Below are 22,828 nucleotides of genomic sequence, written 5' to 3' on the forward strand. Positions count from 1 at the left end.
GCCTAAAGATGCATCAAGCATGAAGGGTGGAGCCACGATGCTTGGACTCGAGTTTCTGCTCCTGTGCGTTCCGTGACAAATGGCTTATACTACCTGCACCTCAGTTTTTTCCTGGGCAAAAAAGGAAGCTTGTTGCCGGTGCGTTGGCACCTGCCTTAAAGTGCCAGCTACTCAGCGGGCTGAAGAGGAAGAAGTTCCTACTAGGAAGACACACGGACACGTATGTTTACTGCAGCACTATTTACAATAGCAAAGACTTGGAACCAACTCGAATGCCCATCAATGATAGGCTGGATAAAGAAAATGTGGCACGTATACACCATGGAATTACTACGCAGCCATCAAAAAGGATGAGTTCATGCCCTCTGCAGGAACATGCTGGAAGGCCTCATTCTCAGCAAACTGACACAGGAAGCGAAAACCAAACACCGCATGTTCTCACTCCTAAGTGGGAGTTCAACAGTGAGTGAGAACACATGGACACAGGGAGGGGAACATCACACAGCGGGCCCTGACGGCGCGTGGGGGGCAAGGGGAGAGAGAGAGCATTAGGACAAATGGCCAACGCATGCGGGGCTTCAAACCTAGATGACTGGTGGATAGCTGCAGCAAAGCACCGTGGCACACGTGTACCTATGTTCCAAACCTGCACGTCCTGCACATGTACCCCATAACTTGGGAGGGGGTGGGGGAAACGAAAAGAGAGAGCGGGGGAAAGCAGGGGGGGAGAGAGAGACAGAAAGAGAGAGAGAGAGAGAAGAAGTTCAATTCCGGGTGGATCCCATTCCTTTAAAAGGTCACCACCACCAACACCACCACCACCACCAGACGACACCCACTCGACTGTCAAGCTGAGATCTAAGGACCTCCAAAGGAGTAGGTCACTCGTGGCCTTCCCAAAGCGCAGTAGTCACAGTGGAAACGGAAGTGTGCCTGCCGCAAAAGCCTACCGTCCTCACGGTACTTCAAGGAGCGCTTAAGCCAAGCCGGCGTGTCAGCGTGTCACGGGCACCGGACGTGCAAGCCACAGCCACCCCGCAGGTTCATCTCTGTGCCTCTCACGTCTCTTCCTCTCTCTACTTTTAGGAAACAACGTTGTATCCCCCGAGGGGGTGCACCGTTCCTGGAGGTACTGCAATACCAGGTCGATGCGTGGAGTGGACGGAGCAAGCTCCTATTCCATCTCCCTGCTCCAAAAACCCATTTAATATATTGTCCTCGGATAGAGGACGTATCAGATATTAAACTGATAAGAACAGATACTACACTTGATCTTAGCCAAAAGGCCGAGAAGCGATGCGGGCGCCTCCGCGCCCGCCGTCGCCGTCCCACTCTCATCCACATTCAAGTCGCGGTGAGAGCCCCAGCCTCGCTCCTCGCCCCATTCCCTCTGTCTCGTCCACGGCACCATTGACGCCCTCACACACTCGGGCTGATTTCTTATTCTCCGCCTTTGAAAAGGGAAATCTTACACCCGTGCTTCTTCCGGCGTTCCCGGGCTTTCATTCCGAATTTGCATGCCCCGCCCCTTCACGGAGGACGTGGCCTCCGCGCTTGACTCCGCCCCCGGGGCCGCCTCTGCCTGGCGGAGCCGCGGCTCCGCCGGGGGGCGACTTCCTCGTTTCTATCCAGCCAGCCAAAAGACACAACCGGAAGAGACTGGGGGCGAAGGCGAGAGGGGTCTGTGGAAGAGACCTGTCGGCGGAGAGCGGTCCACGTTTTCCTGGAGAAAGAGGAGGCCCCAGGGCAGGAGCGCGGGCTGCGCTGGGCCTCTGCTTCGCCGCGAGCGGGCGGGGAGACCGGCCCCGTACCCGAGGGGACGAGGGGCCCTATGCCGAGTCAGGGAAGCCGAAGGCCTGGAGGGGCTTCCGGGAGCAGGGGCTGGAGTTCCTCTGCCAGGCAGGAGGCTGGCACCAGACACCCGGCAGAGGGAGGCGGCGCGTGGACGGCGAGGGCCCAGCAAGGATTCTCCCCAGCCCCCGTGCCTGCGTCTCCTGGGGCTCCTGTGCACGGACCGTGTCCTGTGCTGTGTAGGGCAAGCTGCCTCTCTGCTCGGGACGTGGATTCCTTTCACCTCCTCCTGGCCTGGCTACTTCTGACGCAGGTCGTCAGGACTCCGCCTGGGTGTCACCCGTCCAGGAAGCCTCCCTTAGTCTAGGGCCCTCGGCACCCGCCCCCTATGTGACTAGCAGCCCTCCTGTGTATTTCATCGCACCCCCGTTGTTTATATCAGCTATTCCACTCACCACCCTTCTGGGCAATCCTTTATCTCCCGCTCTGAAATCCCATCACTGAGGGCTGGGACCCCTCCTCAGTGCTTCTCCCTGTTTCCCCGCCGCGAGTCTGGCGCCTGGCGTGTGGAAGGCGCCCAGGCGACGTTTGCGGAGCGAGGAAACGACGCAAACGTGATGAGCACGACAGACCGCAACAGAGAAGACGCAGTTAGGAGGCTATCGGCCCGGCGCGGGGGGAAAAGGGGGAAGGTCGGGCTCGGGGTGGCAGGACCCCAGAGGGCAGGGGTGACTGCCGGGGTGCTCTTGGGGCAAGATGGGCGTCAAGGCCCCCAGCAAGGTTGGGACAAAGTTTCTCTCCGAGGCACAGACTGCCGCCTGCGGGGTCAGCATTTCCCTCTCCCTTCCTCCTTCCTAAGGCAGCTTCAGCGGAGGGCCGAGGGCTTTCCGCGCATTGCCTCGAAAATTCATTTCACTCCACCGCCCTGAGTGGTGGGCCTTAATATTAGCCACGGCCAGGGTTAGGGTGAGGCCACTCCTCCAGGGCAGAATTTCAGGGGGTGCCCCACCCCACCCCCGCCCTAAACCATTCAGCAATCAACATAACTTATAGTTCAACGCAATATATCTTACCTTGTGGGCGGCAAGCCACCCGGGTGCCGAGGCAAGAGCCCGAAGGCACAAGCTGTTCCAGTATAATAAAGAAAAATAATTAGAATAAGAAAAGTTCTACTAGAGATAGGATACGGATATGATTACATCTGACTATTCTTAGTCATTAGTTTGTAGCATTACTCTTTGTTCTATTACCATAATAATCTCCGTTCTATTATGCTTACCTAGGGAAAACCGGGCCACACAGAGTTAGGAGCTGAAGGGCCACAGTGAGAGGTGACCAGAAGACAAGAGTGTGAGCCCTCATTCACGCCCAGAGAAGGGCCGCTTGAGGGCTCCTTGGCCTAGCGGTAATGCCAGTTGCCTGCGAAGGCCCTGGTTACTTAGGAGACCTTGGTCTAGCGGTGGCGCCAGTGCCTGGGAAGGCACCCGTTACTTAGCAGACCGGGAAGGGGAATCTCCCTCTCTCCAGGGGAGATAGAGAACACTCTGCTCCACCACCTCTCGAGGGAGGCCTGACATTGGACAGGCCTTCCCGCAGTCATCCGGAGGCCTCAACGTCTCCCTGTGATGCTGTGGGCTTCAGGGGTCACCCTCCTTGGTCGCTTTCATGTTCCGCCTGTACACCTGGCTCCCCCTTTTAAGTTCTTAGAAGAGAGCAGTAGCAGAATTAGTGAAAGTACCAGAGTCTTTGATCTTTCTGATAAGTGCGTGGAAGAAACGCTGACGTCTGCTGTCCTCCCTCTCCACCTCGGCTACCACAAAGGGAAAGGCCCCCTGTCCAGTGGACACGTGACTCGCGTGACCTATCCATCATCTGAGATGACTGACACTCCTTACCCTGCCCCCTTGCCTTGAATACAATGAACAGCAGCGCCTCCAGGCATCCCGGGCCACTACCTGTCTCCGCGCTTTGGTGGCAGTGGTCCCCCGGGCCCAGCTGTCTTTCTTCCTATCTCTTTGTCTTCTCTCTTTATCTCTACGGTCTCTCGTCTCCGTCTCCGCACACACGAAGAGAAAACCCACAGACCCCGTAGAGCTGGAGCCCACATTATCTCAGCTACAAGATAATCAAGACATTCATGTGGACTACTGAGTCTTTCGGTGCCCCCTTGCTATTTTATTTTCTTCCTGCGGGCGAGTGTTTCCCTCCCTTCACGCCATCCCGATCTCCGCCGTCGTGTCTTCTCATCCCCATTCTACCGCCCAGCACGGTGTAGTGTGGCAGCCGCTAGCCACGGGTATCTAGGGAGCCCTGGAAATGTCGTCAGTTCTAATGGAGCTGTGCTGTAAGTGTGAAATACACATGAGGTTTTGACGGCAGTGTCAGTAAAATTCTCACAAATTTTTTTTTTTTTTTTTTTGAGACGGAGTTTCCGCTCTCGTTTCCCAGCCTGGAGTCCAATGGCGCGATCTAGGCTCTCTGCAACCTCCGCCTCCCGAGTTCAAGCGATTCTCCTGCCTCAGCCTCCCGAGCAGCTGGGACTACAGGTGTGTGCCACCACGCCCGGCTAAGTTTGTGTTCTTCGTACAGACGGGGTTTCTCCATGTTGGTCGGGCTGGTCTCCAACACCCGACCTCTGGTGATCTGCCCAGCTGCCGCCTCCCAAAGTGTTGCGATTACAGGCTTGAGCCACCGCTCACCCAGGCTTTTTTTTTTTTTTTTTTTTTTTTGAGACAAACTCTTGCTCTGTCACCCAGGCTGGAGTGCAGAGGCGCGATCTCGGCTCACGGCAGCCTCTACCTCCCGGGTTCCAGCGATTCTCCTGCCTCAGCTTCTCGGGTAGCTGGGATTACAGGCGTAGGCCACCACGCCCGGCTAATTTTTGTATTTTTAGGGGGGTTTCGCCATGTCGGCCAGGCTGGTCTCGAGCTCCTCACCTCAGGCGATCCGCCCGCCTCGGCCTCCCAAAGCGCCGGGATTACAGGCGTGAGCCACCGCGCCGGCCTCTTTCATTCTGTCTTTATTTTCTGAGATAAGGGTCTCGCTCGGACCCTCAGGTTGGACTGCAGTGGCGTGATCTCGGCTCGCTGAAACTTCCGCCTCCCGGGTTCAAGCGATTCTCCTGTCTCAGCCTCCCGAGTAGCTGGGATTATTGACGTGCAGCACCACGCCCGGCTAATTTTTGTGGTTTTCGTACCTTCTGTCTTCTGCCCTTCAGTACCGCATAGAGCCGCCGAAGACGAGTGAGTCGAACCAACAGCCCCTCTTGCAGCAGTTGCTGATCACGGGGCTGCCCCCGGTACTCATCCTGTGTCTCTCCTCCAAATCCCCGCTCCTCCTCAGCTATCACCTCTGCCGATGCCGGTGGTTTCCCTGGGTACCGGGAACCAAACTCTCATCCCCGAGGGGCCTAAGCCCCCCGTGGCCAGGCCCTTCTCAAGTCACGGTTGCTGCACAGTCACAGTTACAGGTGGCCCTGGGAGTAACACCTGGCACCCAAACAGATCACCAGAGGCCACACATAGTCCACCTGCCCTCCCTGCATAAGATCAGCTCTTCCTCCTCCCGACGATAGATCAGGGTCAATGATCCCTGCCAAGATGGCGACTCCTCCAGCCTGCTGGTCCAACCTTCAAGCAACAGCTGTGGCGGCCACAGCTGTTGCTTGAAGGCTTGAAGTTCAATGGGACCCTCTCCCGCTTTCTACAAACTGGTTCCTTTATTCTTATGTTTCTTTATTTATTTGGGACGGGCTCCGGCTCTGTCACCCAGGCTGGAGTGCAGTGGTGCAATCACTGCTCACTGCAGCATCCGCCTCCCAGCGTCCACCCATCCTCCCGCCTCAGCCTCTGGAATAGCTGGGGTACAGATACGCGCCAGCGCAAACGGGTTTTCGCTAGGTTGCCTGGGCTCTTTCTTTCTTTGTCTTTGTTTGTTTGTCTGTTTTTTGTTTGTTTGTTTGTTTGTTTCGAGACGGGGCTCTGGCTCTGTCGCCGGGGCTGCAGTGCAATGGCGTGATGTCACCTCACTGCGGCCTTCTGGGCTCCAGCGATCCTCCCACTGTGCCCGGCCTGAAGGCAGCCTTTAGAGAAAGAAGCAGGGGGAGTTCTTCGGAGGACAGACAGGATCTCTGGGGTTTGGAAAGGGTGAGAGACTGGGTCAGCGAAAGGGACATTCCGATCTTTTTGCTGGGATGCAACGTATAGATACAGGCACGAGACCCAAAAGAGCCGGCAGAGATTTGTCATCATGGTTGCAAGGCAACTGCCGGTGGCTGATCCCGTAAAGGATACACGTACCTAGAACGGAGCCTAAAGATGCATCAAGCATGAAGGGTGGAGCCACGATGCTTGGACTCGAGTTTCTGCTCCTGTGCGTTCCGTGACAAATGGCTTATACTACCTGCACCTCAGTTTTTTCCTGGGCAAAAAAGGAAGCTTGTTGCCGGTGCGTTGGCACCTGCCTTAAAGTGCCAGCTACTCAGCGGGCTGAAGAGGAAGAAGTTCCTACTAGGAAGACACACGGACACGTATGTTTACTGCAGCACTATTTACAATAGCAAAGACTTGGAACCAACTCGAATGCCCATCAATGATAGGCTGGATAAAGAAAATGTGGCACGTATACACCATGGAATTACTACGCAGCCATCAAAAAGGATGAGTTCATGCCCTCTGCAGGAACATGCTGGAAGGCCTCATTCTCAGCAAACTGACACAGGAAGCGAAAACCAAACACCGCATGTTCTCACTCCTAAGTGGGAGTTCAACAGTGAGTGAGAACACATGGACACAGGGAGGGGAACATCACACAGCGGGCCCTGACGGCGCGTGGGGGGCAAGGGGAGAGAGAGAGCATTAGGACAAATGGCCAACGCATGCGGGGCTTCAAACCTAGATGACTGGTGGATAGCTGCAGCAAAGCACCGTGGCACACGTGTACCTATGTTCCAAACCTGCACGTCCTGCACATGTACCCCATAACTTGGGAGGGGGTGGGGGAAACGAAAAGAGAGAGCGGGGGAAAGCAGGGGGGGAGAGAGAGACAGAAAGAGAGAGAGAGAGAGAAGAAGTTCAATTCCGGGTGGATCCCATTCCTTTAAAAGGTCACCACCACCAACACCACCACCACCACCAGACGACACCCACTCGACTGTCAAGCTGAGATCTAAGGACCTCCAAAGGAGTAGGTCACTCGTGGCCTTCCCAAAGCGCAGTAGTCACAGTGGAAACGGAAGTGTGCCTGCCGCAAAAGCCTACCGTCCTCACGGTACTTCAAGGAGCGCTTAAGCCAAGCCGGCGTGTCAGCGTGTCACGGGCACCGGACGTGCAAGCCACAGCCACCCCGCAGGTTCATCTCTGTGCCTCTCACGTCTCTTCCTCTCTCTACTTTTAGGAAACAACGTTGTATCCCCCGAGGGGGTGCACCGTTCCTGGAGGTACTGCAATACCAGGTCGATGCGTGGAGTGGACGGAGCAAGCTCCTATTCCATCTCCCTGCTCCAAAAATCCATTTAATATATTGTCCTCGGATAGAGGACGTATCAGATATTAAACTGATAAGAACAGATACTACACTTGATCTTAGCCAAAAGGCCGAGAAGCGATGCGGGCGCCTCCGCGCCCGCCGTCGCCGTCCCACTCTCATCCACATTCAAGTCGCGGTGAGAGCCCCAGCCTCGCTCCTCGCCCCATTCCCTCTGTCTCGTCCACGGCACCATTGACGCCCTCACACACTCGGGCTGATTTCTTATTCTCCGCCTTTGAAAAGGGAAATCTTACACCCGTGCTTCTTCCGGCGTTCCCGGGCTTTCATTCCGAATTTGCATGCCCCGCCCCTTCACGGAGGACGTGGCCTCCGCGCTTGACTCCGCCCCCGGGGCCGCCTCTGCCTGGCGGAGCCGCGGCTCCGCCGGGGGGCGACTTCCTCGTTTCTATCCAGCCAGCCAAAAGACACAACCGGAAGAGACTGGGGGCGAAGGCGAGAGGGGTCTGTGGAAGAGACCTGTCGGCGGAGAGCGGTCCACGTTTTCCTGGAGAAAGAGGAGGCCCCAGGGCAGGAGCGCGGGCTGCGCTGGGCCTCTGCTTCGCCGCGAGCGGGCGGGGAGACCGGCCCCGTACCCGAGGGGACGAGGGGCCCTATGCCGAGTCAGGGAAGCCGAAGGCCTGGAGGGGCTTCCGGGAGCAGGGGCTGGAGTTCCTCTGCCAGGCAGGAGGCTGGCACCAGACACCCGGCAGAGGGAGGCGGCGCGTGGACGGCGAGGGCCCAGCAAGGATTCTCCCCAGCCCCCGTGCCTGCGTCTCCTGGGGCTCCTGTGCACGGACCGTGTCCTGTGCTGTGTAGGGCAAGCTGCCTCTCTGCTCGGGACGTGGATTCCTTTCACCTCCTCCTGGCCTGGCTACTTCTGACGCAGGTCGTCAGGACTCCGCCTGGGTGTCACCCGTCCAGGAAGCCTCCCTTAGTCTAGGGCCCTCGGCACCCGCCCCCTATGTGACTAGCAGCCCTCCTGTGTATTTCATCGCACCCCCGTTGTTTATATCAGCTATTCCACTCACCACCCTTCTGGGCAATCCTTTATCTCCCGCTCTGAAATCCCATCACTGAGGGCTGGGACCCCTCCTCAGTGCTTCTCCCTGTTTCCCCGCCGCGAGTCTGGCGCCTGGCGTGTGGAAGGCGCCCAGGCGACGTTTGCGGAGCGAGGAAACGACGCAAACGTGATGAGCACGACAGACCGCAACAGAGAAGACGCAGTTAGGAGGCTATCGGCCCGGCGCGGGGGGAAAAGGGGGAAGGTCGGGCTCGGGGTGGCAGGACCCCAGAGGGCAGGGGTGACTGCCGGGGTGCTCTTGGGGCAAGATGGGCGTCAAGGCCCCCAGCAAGGTTGGGACAAAGTTTCTCTCCGAGGCACAGACTGCCGCCTGCGGGGTCAGCATTTCCCTCTCCCTTCCTCCTTCCTAAGGCAGCTTCAGCGGAGGGCCGAGGGCTTTCCGCGCATTGCCTCGAAAATTCATTTCACTCCACCGCCCTGAGTGGTGGGCCTTAATATTAGCCACGGCCAGGGTTAGGGTGAGGCCACTCCTCCAGGGCAGAATTTCAGGGGGTGCCCCACCCCACCCCCGCCCTAAACCATTCAGCAATCAACATAACTTATAGTTCAACGCAATATATCTTACCTTGTGGGCGGCAAGCCACCCGGGTGCCGAGGCAAGAGCCCGAAGGCACAAGCTGTTCCAGTATAATAAAGAAAAATAATTAGAATAAGAAAAGTTCTACTAGAGATAGGATACGGATATGATTACATCTGACTATTCTTAGTCATTAGTTTGTAGCATTACTCTTTGTTCTATTACCATAATAATCTCCGTTCTATTATGCTTACCTAGGGAAAACCGGGCCACACAGAGTTAGGAGCTGAAGGGCCACAGTGAGAGGTGACCAGAAGACAAGAGTGTGAGCCCTCATTCACGCCCAGAGAAGGGCCGCTTGAGGGCTCCTTGGCCTAGCGGTAATGCCAGTTGCCTGCGAAGGCCCTGGTTACTTAGGAGACCTTGGTCTAGCGGTGGCGCCAGTGCCTGGGAAGGCACCCGTTACTTAGCAGACCGGGAAGGGGAATCTCCCTCTCTCCAGGGGAGATAGAGAACACTCTGCTCCACCACCTCTCGAGGGAGGCCTGACATTGGACAGGCCTTCCCGCAGTCATCCGGAGGCCTCAACGTCTCCCTGTGATGCTGTGGGCTTCAGGGGTCACCCTCCTTGGTCGCTTTCATGTTCCGCCTGTACACCTGGCTCCCCCTTTTAAGTTCTTAGAAGAGAGCAGTAGCAGAATTAGTGAAAGTACCAGAGTCTTTGATCTTTCTGATAAGTGCGTGGAAGAAACGCTGACGTCTGCTGTCCTCCCTCTCCACCTCGGCTACCACAAAGGGAAAGGCCCCCTGTCCAGTGGACACGTGACTCGCGTGACCTATCCATCATCTGAGATGACTGACACTCCTTACCCTGCCCCCTTGCCTTGAATACAATGAACAGCAGCGCCTCCAGGCATCCCGGGCCACTACCTGTCTCCGCGCTTTGGTGGCAGTGGTCCCCCGGGCCCAGCTGTCTTTCTTCCTATCTCTTTGTCTTCTCTCTTTATCTCTACGGTCTCTCGTCTCCGTCTCCGCACACACGAAGAGAAAACCCACAGACCCCGTAGAGCTGGAGCCCACATTATCTCAGCTACAAGATAATCAAGACATTCATGTGGACTACTGAGTCTTTCGGTGCCCCCTTGCTATTTTATTTTCTTCCTGCGGGCGAGTGTTTCCCTCCCTTCACGCCATCCCGATCTCCGCCGTCGTGTCTTCTCATCCCCATTCTACCGCCCAGCACGGTGTAGTGTGGCAGCCGCTAGCCACGGGTATCTAGGGAGCCCTGGAAATGTCGTCAGTTCTAATGGAGCTGTGCTGTAAGTGTGAAATACACATGAGGTTTTGACGGCAGTGTCAGTAAAATTCTCACAAATTTTTTTTTTTTTTTTTTTGAGACGGAGTTTCCGCTCTCGTTTCCCAGCCTGGAGTCCAATGGCGCGATCTAGGCTCTCTGCAACCTCCGCCTCCCGAGTTCAAGCGATTCTCCTGCCTCAGCCTCCCGAGCAGCTGGGACTACAGGTGTGTGCCACCACGCCCGGCTAAGTTTGTGTTCTTCGTACAGACGGGGTTTCTCCATGTTGGTCGGGCTGGTCTCCAACACCCGACCTCTGGTGATCTGCCCAGCTGCCGCCTCCCAAAGTGTTGCGATTACAGGCTTGAGCCACCGCTCACCCAGGCTTTTTTTTTTTTTTTTTTTTTTTGAGACAAACTCTTGCTCTGTCACCCAGGCTGGAGTGCAGAGGCGCGATCTCGGCTCACGGCAGCCTCTACCTCCCGGGTTCCAGCGATTCTCCTGCCTCAGCTTCTCGGGTAGCTGGGATTACAGGCGTAGGCCACCACGCCCGGCTAATTTTTGTATTTTTAGGGGGGTTTCGCCATGTCGGCCAGGCTGGTCTCGAGCTCCTCACCTCAGGCGATCCGCCCGCCTCGGCCTCCCAAAGCGCCGGGATTACAGGCGTGAGCCACCGCGCCGGCCTCTTTCATTCTGTCTTTATTTTCTGAGATAAGGGTCTCGCTCGGACCCTCAGGTTGGACTGCAGTGGCGTGATCTCGGCTCGCTGAAACTTCCGCCTCCCGGGTTCAAGCGATTCTCCTGTCTCAGCCTCCCGAGTAGCTGGGATTATTGACGCGCAGCACCACGCCCGGCTAATTTTTGTGGTTTTCGTACCTTCTGTCTTCTGCCCTTCAGTACCGCATAGAGCCGCCGAAGACGAGTGAGTCGAACCAACAGCCCCTCTTGCAGCAGTTGCTGATCACGGGGCTGCCCCCGGTACTCATCCTGTGTCTCTCCTCCAAATCCCCGCTCCTCCTCAGCTATCACCTCTGCCGATGCCGGTGGTTTCCCTGGGTACCGGGAACCAAACTCTCATCCCCGAGGGGCCTAAGCCCCCCGTGGCCAGGCCCTTCTCAAGTCACGGTTGCTGCACAGTCACAGTTACAGGTGGCCCTGGGAGTAACACCTGGCACCCAAACAGATCACCAGAGGCCACACATAGTCCACCTGCCCTCCCTGCATAAGATCAGCTCTTCCTCCTCCCGACGATAGATCAGGGTCAATGATCCCTGCCAAGATGGCGACTCCTCCAGCCTGCTGGTCCAACCTTCAAGCAACAGCTGTGGCGGCCACAGCTGTTGCTTGAAGGCTTGAAGTTCAATGGGACCCTCTCCCGCTTTCTACAAACTGGTTCCTTTATTCTTATGTTTCTTTATTTATTTGGGACGGGCTCCGGCTCTGTCACCCAGGCTGGAGTGCAGTGGTGCAATCACTGCTCACTGCAGCATCCGCCTCCCAGCGTCCACCCATCCTCCCGCCTCAGCCTCTGGAATAGCTGGGGTACAGATACGCGCCAGCGCAAACGGGTTTTCGCTAGGTTGCCTGGGCTCTTTCTTTCTTTGTCTTTGTTTGTTTGTCTGTTTTTTGTTTGTTTGTTTGTTTGTTTCGAGACGGGGCTCTGGCTCTGTCGCCGGGGCTGCAGTGCAATGGCGTGATGTCACCTCACTGCGGCCTTCTGGGCTCCAGCGATCCTCCCACTGTGCCCGGCCTGAAGGCAGCCTTTAGAGAAAGAAGCAGGGGGAGTTCTTCGGAGGACAGACAGGATCTCTGGGGTTTGGAAAGGGTGAGAGACTGGGTCAGCGAAAGGGACATTCCGATCTTTTTGCTGGGATGCAACGTATAGATACAGGCACGAGACCCAAAAGAGCCGGCAGAGATTTGTCATCATGGTTGCAAGGCAACTGCCGGTGGCTGATCCCGTAAAGGATACACGTACCTAGAACGGAGCCTAAAGATGCATCAAGCATGAAGGGTGGAGCCACGATGCTTGGACTCGAGTTTCTGCTCCTGTGCCTTCCGTGACAAATGGCTTATACTACCTGCACCTCAGTTTTTTCCTGGGCAAAAAAGGAAGCTTGTTGCCGGTGCGTTGGCACCTGCCTTAAAGTGCCAGCTACTCAGCGGGCTGAAGAGGAAGAAGTTCCTACTAGGAAGACACACGGACACGTATGTTTACTGCAGCACTATTTACAATAGCAAAGACTTGGAACCAACTCGAATGCCCATCAATGATAGGCTGGATAAAGAAAATGTGGCACGTATACACCATGGAATTACTACGCAGCCATCAAAAAGGATGAGTTCATGCCCTCTGCAGGAACATGCTGGAAGGCCTCATTCTCAGCAAACTGACACAGGAAGCGAAAACCAAACACCGCATGTTCTCACTCCTAAGTGGGAGTTCAACAGTGAGTGAGAACACATGGACACAGGGAGGGGAACATCACACAGCGGGCCCTGACGGCGCGTGGGGGGCAAGGGGAGAGAGAGAGCATTAGGACAAATGGCCAACGCATGCGGGGCTTCAAACCTAGATGACTGGTGGATAGCTGCAGCAAAGCACCGTGGCACACGTGTACCTATGTTCCAAACCTGCACGTCCTGCACATGTACCCCATAACTTGGGAGGGGGTGGGGGAAACGAAAAGAGAGAGCGGGGGAAAGCAGGGGGGGAGAGAGAGACAGAAAGAGAGAGAGAGAGAGAGAGGAGAAGTTCAATTCCGGGTGGATCCCATTCCTTTAAAAGGTCACCACCACCACCACCACCACCACCAGACGACATCCACTCGACTGTCAAGCTGAGATCTAAGGACCTCCAAAGGAGTTGGTCACTCGTGGCCTTCCCAAAGCGCAGTAGTCACAGTGAAAACGGAAGTGTGCCTTCCGCAAAAATCCTACCGTCTTCATGGTACTTCAAGGAGCGCTTAAGCCAAGCCGGCGTGTGAGCGTGTCACAGGCACCGGGCGTGCAAACCAAACCGCCCCGCAGGTTCCTCTCACGCTTCTTCCTCTCTCTACGTTTAGGAAACCACATCGTAGCGTTTCTGGAAGTACTGAAATACCAGGCCGATGCGTACAAACCTCTATTCCGTCTCGCATGCTCCAGAAACCCACTTAATCTATTAGGTCGATGCGTACATGTCTCTATTCCCTCTCGCCTGCTCCAAAAACCCACTTAATGTATTGGGCGTGGATGGAAAAAGTAATAGATGTTAAAGTGATAAAAAGAAACACTACACGTGACGTGCGCCAAAAGACCGAAAAACAATACCACAGTTTTTCCTTTGGCCACAGCACTCCTTCTCCCACTCATCTTGAGCTCACGGTCAGAAAAGTGATTGTCAAGTAAAGAAGCACTCTCTTCCCTAGGTTCACACAGTGTTCCTTCTTACAATTTGTAACATTGCATAAGTAATACTGTTATAAGTTTCGGGGGATATTTACTTTCTCTTTTTATTCCCATAGCTCCCGAGCCAAACAGCCATCTGAAATTTGCATGCCCCGCCCCACAAGCGCCGAGCTCCGTCCTCCCTGCAGGCTGGCCCTATTATCACCGACTAACATCATTTTGCGGACTTGATTTATGTATTTATTTAAGACGAATTCTCGCACTGTTGCCCGGGCTGGAGTGCAGTGGCGCCATCTCGGCTCATTGCAGCCTCCGCTTCCCGGGTTCACGCGATTCTCTTGCCTGAGCCTCACGAGTAGCTGGGATTAAAGGCGCACACCAGCACATCAGGCTAAATTTTTGTATTTTTAGTAGCGACGGGGTTTCACTGTTGGCCAGTCTCGTCTCGAACTCCTGACCTCGTGATCCTCCTGCCTCGGCCTCCCAAAGTGCTGGGATTACAGGCGTAAGCCACCGTGCCCGGCCTGGACTTACTTTATTATATGTGTTATAGACATGTAATTACATATTTTGTATAGTTGACCACACGGAAACAGGCACTTACGTCTCCGTCCCTCTAGCCATTTCTCAACCGTCTCGACCGGCGTTTTCCTTAAGGCGAGGGCGCAGTCCCGGGGGAGGCAGCGCTTGCTCCTACAGGTTCGAGGGCTGGGCGGAGCCTTGGGAAACAGGCCCTGGTAATCTCCGCTCACTGAGTGGCGCTGCGAAGCTGCTTCTGCCGCGGAAGGAGGAGAGGGGCCTGGAACCGCCGAGGGAACCACCAGTTCCGACGCCCTGGGGTGGGCCAAGAGGACGGAGTGGCTGGGGCTGCGCGGGGCGGTGGGCTGGGCAGGAGGAGCGGGGGTCCGGGAGGTGACCCCGGTGGGCGTCCGATCGGGCTGGGTCTTGTGGGCTCCCCGCCCGCGGAGGGGGCGCGCAGAAGGAGGGCGGTAGCACAGTGAGCGCGACCACTACTTCCCTGTGAACGCGAGAGCTCAGACAAGCCACAGGGAGCCAGGGCCGAGAAACCGGAAGACCGGCGAGGAGACCATAGCACCCTCCCAGGAAAGAGAGCGCGAGGGCTTGGGCCAGGATGGGGACAGTGCGGGAGCTGAGGAGTGGCCAGATTCTGGGTGTACTTTGAAAGCAGAGCTGATGGCCTTTGCGGACAGTTGGAATGAGGGTTGAGAGAAAGGAGTGGAGGATGACTCCAAGGGTTTGGCCAGAGCGACTGCCATATTCAGCCTGGGCGACAAAAGCGGAACTACGTCTCAAAAAAAAAAAAAAAAAAAATCTGCCAGGCGCAGTGGCTCACGCCTGTAATTTCAGCACTTTGGGAAGCCGAGGCGAGCGGATCATTTGAGGTCAGGAGTTCAAGACCAGCCTGACCAATGTGGTGAAACCCTGTCTCTACTAAAAATACAAAAATTACTCTGGTGTGGTGGCAGTGTCCTGTAATCCCAGCTACTTGGGAGGCTGAGGCAGGAGAATCTCTTGAACCCGGGAGGCAGAGGTTGCAGTGGGCTAAGATAGCACCACTGCACTACAGCCTGGGGAACAGAGTGAGACTCTGTCTCAAAAAAAAAAAAAAAAAAAGCCACAACACATAAGGCTGAAGGAGACTTAAAGAGACCTGACAACCAAAAGTGACAAGTGATCCTGGGCCAGAAAAACCTAAAAGACTTTATTGGGACAATTGGTGAAATCTGAACTCAGACTGTAGATTCCAGTATGGAATTAATGTGAAACTTCCAGAAGGCCTTTGTTCTTAGGAAACACACCGAAGTATTGGTGGACTGGGGGGTGAAGGGACATCCCGTGTGCAAATTACTTACCAATGGTTCAGGAAAAAAATGTATATAGGTGTCTTCTTATGAGTGTGTGTGCTGTGTAAGAGAGAGAGTGAGACAGAGAAAGAGAGAGAAAATTATAAAGTAAATGTGGCCATCAAGGGGAGAGAGAGGGAGTGAGGGAGGGAGGGAGAGACAACAGAGAGAGAGAGAGAAAAGAAAGAGCACGAACTTGGGAGTTAAGAAGTGTGTCACTGAACCCCAGACTTCTTGCTTTACCAACTGTGTACCTTGCAGGGATGGGGAAGAGGGTAGAGAAGTTCTCCATGTAAGTCTTTTAACTTTTCTGCAAGTCTGAAGTTATTCAGAGATTAAAATAATTGAGGCTGGGCACAGCAGCTCATGCCTGTAATCCCAGCACTTTGGGAGGCTGAGGCGGGCAGATCACCTGAGGTCAGGAGCTCAAGACCACCCTGGCCAACATGGTGAAACCCCATCTCTACTAAAAATACAAAAATTAGCCAGGTGTGGTGGTGCATGGCTGTAATTCCAGCTACTAGGGAGGCTGAGGCAGGAGAGTCGCTTGAACCTGGGAGGCAGAGGTGGCAGTGAGCCGAGATGGCATCACTGCACTCCAGCTTGGACAACAGAGGGAGACTCTGTCTCAAAAAAATAAATAGGCCGGGCATGGTGGCTCACGCCTCTAATCCCACCACTTTGAGAGACGGAGGTGGGCAGATCACTTGAGGTCAGGAGTTTGAGACCAGCCTGGCTACCATGGTGAAACCCCATCTCAATTACAAATACAAAAATTAGCCCACCGAGGTGGTGGGCGCCTGTAATCCCAGCTACTCAGGTGGTTGAGGCAGGAGAATTGCTTTAACGCAAGAGGTAGGGGTTCCAGTGAGCCGAGATTATGCCACTGCACTCCAGCCTGGGTGACAGAGTGAGACTCCGTCTCAAATAAATGAATAAATAAATAAAATAAAAAATAGAGAGGGGAGAGAGAGAGAATGACAGGGACAAATATAGACAAGTGTTTGGAGGAGTTTTCCTGTTAAAAGAAGGGAAATGAGATGGTAACTATAGAGTGAAGTGGGGTCAAGCTAGGGTTTATTTATTTATTTTTAGGGTTTGTTTTACAGTGGAAACAATAACAGCATTTTACCTGCTGGGGGTGGGCAGGGGGCGGGGGCTGGAAGAGAATACAACCCAGAGAATATGAAGGATGCAGGAGAGAGGGAGAGTTGCCAGAGGTAAGGAGGGATGGATGGGTTCCTGTGCCCAAGTGTCAGGTGGGCCTTTGCCAGGAGCACGGATGGCTCATCCACAGCACCAGAGGGGAAGGTAGAGGTGGTGGTTACACGTGGAGGAGGTGGGTGGATGTGTCCGGGGAACTCACGGAAGTTTCCTCTGATTGTTTCTATTCCCCTGGGGACATAGAAAGCAAGGTAGTCAGCTGAGGTTCTTTGGAGGTTGAAGAAGAAAGTGAGAATCAGCTGTCTGGAAAATGTAAGATCTATACATTAGGGAAACAGGATGATTTCACTTCTCAACACTAAGAGGCTCACCTGAGTCAGCGATTGCAAAGTTAACCCCCACTATACCACCAGGGTCCCTTGGACCCAAAGTTATAGCTGACTAATCCATTCTTCTCCCACCCCGAGCCCCCATTCATTTCCGTTTCTTTTTGGAGCAATTCTAGATGTACATACTGATATTTCATGACCTTTGTTCTTTTACAGGTCTTCCAATGAAATAAATACGTTTCTTTCTTCCCCCCCCCCCCACCCCCTGTTTTTTTGAGATGGAGTCTCACTGTGTTGCTCAGGCTGAAATGCGGTGGCACGATCTTGACTCAATGCGGCCTCTGCCTCCAGGGTTCAAGCGATTCTCCCACCTCAGCCTCCCAAGTAGCTGGGATTACAGGCATGCACCTCCATGCCTGGCTAATTTTTGTGGTTTTAAGGTGGGGAATTAAAGAAAAATAAAATTTAAAAGAAAGAAATTTTCGTGTATTAGGCTGACTTGTCCCAGAGGCAGCAACAGGCACAGCCCAGACCCAGGAAAAGTCTTGATAATATTATCTAATGTGCTCTGGAGACTCTCTCGGCACTCCCTCAACATAAGGAGAAGAAAAACAAATTTTCCTTTGTTTTATGGAATGAGTTTATAGATTCCTGTTCTCTGTAACTGTAGGGTCCGGCCCTACTGGGCCTTGCGGGTTGTTCTCTTCGTGTGCAGAGACAAAGATGGTAGAAAAACAAGACACGAGACTAAGAGATAGTAGGAAAGACAGCTGGGCCCAGGGGGCCACTACCATCAATGCACGGAGTCCAGTAGTGGCCCCGAATGCCTGGACATGCTGCTATTTATTGTATACAAGGCAAGAGGGCAGGGTAAGGAGAGTGAGTCATCCCCAGTGATTGATAAGGTCAAGCAAGTCACATGGGGGTGTTCTTTGTGGTAGCCGAAGCAGAGAGGGAGGACCGCATACGTCAGCATTTTTTCTATGCACTTGTCAGAGAGATCAAAGACTAATACTTTCACTAATTCCGCTACTGCTATCTTCTAGGAACTTAAAAGAGGAACCAGGTGTACAGGTGGAATGTGAAAGTGGACAAGGAGCGTGACCACTGAAGCACAGCACCACAGGGAGGGGTTTAGGCCTCCGGATGACTGCGGGCAGGCCTGGCTAATGTCAGACCTCCCTCTAGAGCTGGTGGAGCAGAGTGTTCTCTAACTCCCCCCAAGGAAAGGGAAACTCCCTTTCCTGGTCCGCTAAGTAATGGTTGCCTTCCCAGGCACTGGTGCTACCGCAAGACCAAGGTCTGCTAAGTAACGGGTGCCTTCCCAGGCACTGGTGCTACCGCTAGACCAAGGTGTCCTCAAGCGGCCTTTATCGGGATGTGACAGAGGACTTTCACTCTTATCTTCTGCTCACTTCTCACAATGTCCCTTCAGCTCCTGACTCTGTATTGGCTGGTCTTTCCTCGGTTATAATAATAATACAGAGATTCATACTAAAAACTAATGATTGATAATATCCATATATAATCATCTCTATATCCTATTTCTTTTTTCTTTTTTTTTGAGATGGAGTTTCACTCTGTCGCCCAGGCTGGAGTGCAGCGGCACGATCTCAGCTCACTGCAAGCTCCACCTCCTGGATTCACACCATTCTCTCGCCTCAGCCTCCTGAGTAGCTGGGACTACAGGCACCTGCCACCATGCCCAGCTAATTTTTTGTTTTTGTATTTTTAGTGGAGACGGGGTTTCACCCTGTTAGCCAGGATGGTCTCAATCTCCTGACCTCGTGATCCGCCCGCCTTGGCCTCCCAAAGTGCTGGGAGCCACCGCACGTGGCTCTGTATCCTATTTCTAATATAACATTTCTTATTCTAACTATTTTCTTTTCTTTTTTTTTTTTTTTTTTTTTGAGACGGAGTCCCGCTCTGTCGCCCAGGCTGGAGTACAGTGGCCCAATCCAATCTCGGCTCACTGCAAGCTCCGCCTCCCGGGTTCACGCCATTCTCCTGCCTCAGCCTCTCCGAGTAGCTGGGACTACAGGCGCCCGCCACCACGCCCGGCTAATCTTTTGTATTTTTTAGTAGAGACGGGGTTTCACCGTGGTCTCGATCTCCTGACCTCGTGATCCGCCCGCCTCGGCCTCCCAAAGTGCTGGGATTACAAGCGTGAGCCACTGCGCCCAGCCCTAACTATTTTCTTTATTATATTGGAACAGGTTGTGCCCTCAGTCTCTTGCCTCAGCACCTGGGTAGGTTTCTGCCTACATGTAACTAGTGACTTCAAGTATTCTGTTTTATCTAAGAAGTACAATGAAGGTCATGAGAAGCCTGAATAGGCCTGAACTACAGCTGCCTGGGCACCATAGTGAAGGTTATAGGATAAGTCCATGCCCAGACAAACCTAGATAACGGACATCTGGGTTGCTTGGCAACAGTCATGTGCAATCCTGTCTTTGTCCTGCCTCTGTATCCCTGCTTTTCACGCCACTGTAAGCTTGCTTCAAGCTAGCCCACCACCGTCTGTGAAGTATGTATAAAAGTCAAGGACTGTCTTTGTTCCGGGCCCAGTCTTTTGGACGTTGAGTCAGGTGGGCCTGAGTGCACTCAATAAAGATTCTCCTGTTTCAACCCGAGGTCTCTCTCGTCCTCCGGAATCCTGCAACATTTCCAGTAGAGACAGGGTTTCACCATGTTGGCCAGACTGGCCTCAAACGCCTGACATCAAGTGATCTGCCCACCTCTACCTCCCAAAGTGCTGGGATTACATGCGTGAGCCACCATGCTCTACCGTTTTCTTCCCTTTTTAAACAGAATAAAACTCATTCTGTCTTGCAATGACCGTATAGATCTATTGGTACCCTCTTATAATCTGTCAGCACCATCCAGCCAAAGGCCACCAGGAACACACCTGTCATGACATGAGTTAGCTTTGAGGAAGAACGTTTTGCATGCTATGGGGAACTGTGAGGCAAATAAGTAAGAGGGTGTCAGGGATGGTTTATTATAGGATTTGGGCATGTATTAGGTGGTTTGAGGCGTCCTTTCTCTGGGATGCTCTCAGGAAGTGGGGGTAAGTCTATGATTGAGGATCTTAACAAATCTCACCAAGAAGGAGGGAAGAGTAGAGGAAGGCCAAAGCCGTAATTGGCTAAAGTAGCAGCAGTCGATCCTATTAGCCAGGACACAGGGTATGGCCTGGCTGTGAATCCCAGACCCACTTCTGGTTCTGCTTTTCTCTTTCCCAAAATCCAAGACACATTGTGGGATCTTAGCGGTCTTACTTCTTCTGCATCTTGAAACGATTTGCTGTTTCATCATCCTGGGAAATCTTCTGTAGTTAATCCATTGATTCCCAAAAATGACTTAAGAGTCTTCAAGGCCGGGCGCGGTGGCTCACGCCTGTAATCCCAGCACTTTGGGAGGCCGAGGCGGGCAGATCACGAGGTCAGGAGATCGAGACCATCCTGGCTAATACGGTGAAACCCCGTCTCTACTAAAAATACAAAAAAAAAATTAGCTGGGCGAGGTGGCGGGCACCTGTAGTCCCAGCTACGCGGGAGGCTGAGGCAGGAGAATGGCGTGAACCCCGGGGGGCGGAGCCTGCAGTGAGCCGAGATTGCGCCACTGCACTCCAGCCTGGGTGAAAGAGCGAGACTCCGTCTCAAAAAAAAAAAAAAAAAGAGTCTTCAAGAGGCCAGGTACGGTGTTACGCCTTAATCCCAGCACCACTTTGGGAGGCTGAGGCAGGTGGATCATGAGGTCAGGAGTTCAAGACCAGCCTGGCCAACATAGTGAAACGGTGTCTCTACTAAAAATACAAAAATTAGCCGGGCATGGTGGTGCACGCCTGTAATCCCAGCTACTCAGGAGGCTGAGGCAGGAGAATTGCTTGAACCTGAGAGGCAGAGGTTGCAGTGAGAGGATCGTGCCACTGCACTCCAGCCTGGGTGACAGATTGAGACTCTCTCAAAAAAAAAAAAGAAAAAGAAAAAAGGTGTAAGAGTTAAAGAGGAAAGAAACATGAAAGGGGATGGGCAGTGGGGGAGTGGAGTAACATGTACCACAGAGTAACAGAGGGAGGGGTGGTAGAAGGTGATTGGAGAGTGTGACCCTGGAAGTGGATGGTGGATGGCGTAATGGCATCAGCAATGACAAGATCTAGACTTAGACCAGGGAAGTGAGTGGCTGGGGTAGGTAAGGCCTAGGTCAAGGAACTGGGGAACTGGGTGTCAATTGATGACAGGAGTTATGTTGGAAAGTGAGCCAGGAGCTAAAACCTTCAAGGAATAAGTAAGTGTTGGCATGAGAGTGACTGGCCACCAGGACAGATGACAGCAATAAGAGGAGGCAGTGGGCAGTATGGGTACAAGGCACAATGGAATGAGGGGTGGGGAGAACCAACAGAGAAAGGAAAGCAATCAATGTCCTAAGTGGAGGATAGAGGGAAAGAAGAAAGGAGGCTGGGAATAGAGAGGACAGTAGGAAAATGAGCAAGGTTTCAGGAATCAGACACGGGATAAGAGATGAGGCTTCTTGGGCCTGACCCATACAGAGCAGAAATGCAGAACTTCAGGGTCATTCTACAGTGAGTGGCAGATACATGGAAGACAGCTGCAGCATTAGTTCTTTGCACTCACTACCTGGGGGATGTCACCTCTGTCCAAGTGTAATGCCCAAGGGGTTCGCCTTGCCTGCTGCCTAAACAGAGCTGATTCATCAGAACAGGGGAATTACAACAGAGAAAGAGTAATTTGGCTGGGCGCAGTGGCTCACACCTGTAATCCCAGCACTTTGGGAGGCCGAGGCAGGTGAATCACCTAAGGGCAGGAGTTTGAGACCAGCCTGGCCAACATAGTGAAACCCTGTCTCTACTAAAAATACCAAAAATTAGCCAGGCGTGGTGGCACGTGCCTATAATCCCAGCTATTGGGGAGGCTGAGGCAGGAGAATCGCTTGAATCTGTGAGGCGGAGGAGGCGGTGAGCCAAGGTCCTGCCATTGCACTCCAGCCTAGGCAACGAAAGTGAAACTCCATTTCAAAAAAGAAAAAAAAAAAAAAAAAAAGAAAGAGTAATTCATGCAGGGCTGGCTGTGTAGGAGACTGGAGTTTTATTATTACCCAAATCAGTCTACCCGAGCATTTGGGGAGCAGACTTTTTAAGGACAGCTTGGTGGGTAGGGGGAAGCCAGTGAGCCCAGGAGTGCTGACTGGTCAGGGATGAAATCATAGGGAGTTGAAGCTGTCTCCTTGTGCTGATTAAGTTCCTGGGTGGGGGCCCCAAGATCACATGAGCCAGTTAATCAATCTGGGTGGTGCCAGCTGATCCATCAAGTGCAGGGTCTGCAGAATATCTCAAGCACTGATCTTAGGAGCAATTTAGGAAGGGTCAGAATCTTGTAGCCTCCAGCTGCATGACTCCTAAACCATAATTTCTAAACTTTATTTATTTATTTATTTTTTTGAGACGGAGTGTCGCTCTGTCGCCCAGGCTGGAGTGCAGTGGCGCAATCTTGGCTCACTGCAAGCTCCGCCTCCCGGGTTCACGCCATTCTCCTGCCTTAGCCTCTCCGAGTAGCTGGGACTACAGGCGCCCGCCACCACGCCCAGCTAATTTTTTTGTGTTTTTAGTAGAGACGGGATTTCACCGTGTTAGCCAGGATGGTCTCGACCTCCTGACCTTGTGATCCGCCCGCCTCGGCCTCCCAAAGTGCTGGGATTACAGGCTTGAGCCACCGTGCCTGGCCTTTTTTTTTTTTTTTTGACACAGAGTCTCTGTCACCCAAGCTGGAGTGCAGTGGCAAGATCCTGGCTCACTGCAACCTCCAAGCCACCTCCCAGGTTCAAGCGATCCTCCTACCTCAGCTTCCCGAG

The 22,828-nt window shown here is 53.6% G+C and overlaps 2 non-coding genes across 2 annotated transcripts; both read right to left on the minus strand.

The window, feature by feature from the left end:
* Positions 1–1,107: 1,107 nt before the first annotated feature.
* On the minus strand, positions 1,108–1,298 carry LOC129470900 (U2 spliceosomal RNA). Its single transcript, XR_008653417.2, has one exon. It is a non-coding gene; the product is annotated as a U2 spliceosomal RNA (small nuclear RNA).
* A 5,908-nt stretch (positions 1,299–7,206) lies between these two features.
* LOC129470892 (U2 spliceosomal RNA) lies at positions 7,207–7,397 on the minus strand. Its single transcript, XR_008653409.1, has one exon. It is a non-coding gene; the product is annotated as a U2 spliceosomal RNA (small nuclear RNA).
* Between the last annotated feature and the right edge of the window lie 15,431 nt (positions 7,398–22,828).

Source organism: Symphalangus syndactylus, chromosome 20 (assembly GCF_028878055.3).
Source record: "Symphalangus syndactylus isolate Jambi chromosome 20, NHGRI_mSymSyn1-v2.1_pri, whole genome shotgun sequence".
Classification (NCBI taxonomy): domain Eukaryota; kingdom Metazoa; phylum Chordata; class Mammalia; order Primates; family Hylobatidae; genus Symphalangus; species Symphalangus syndactylus.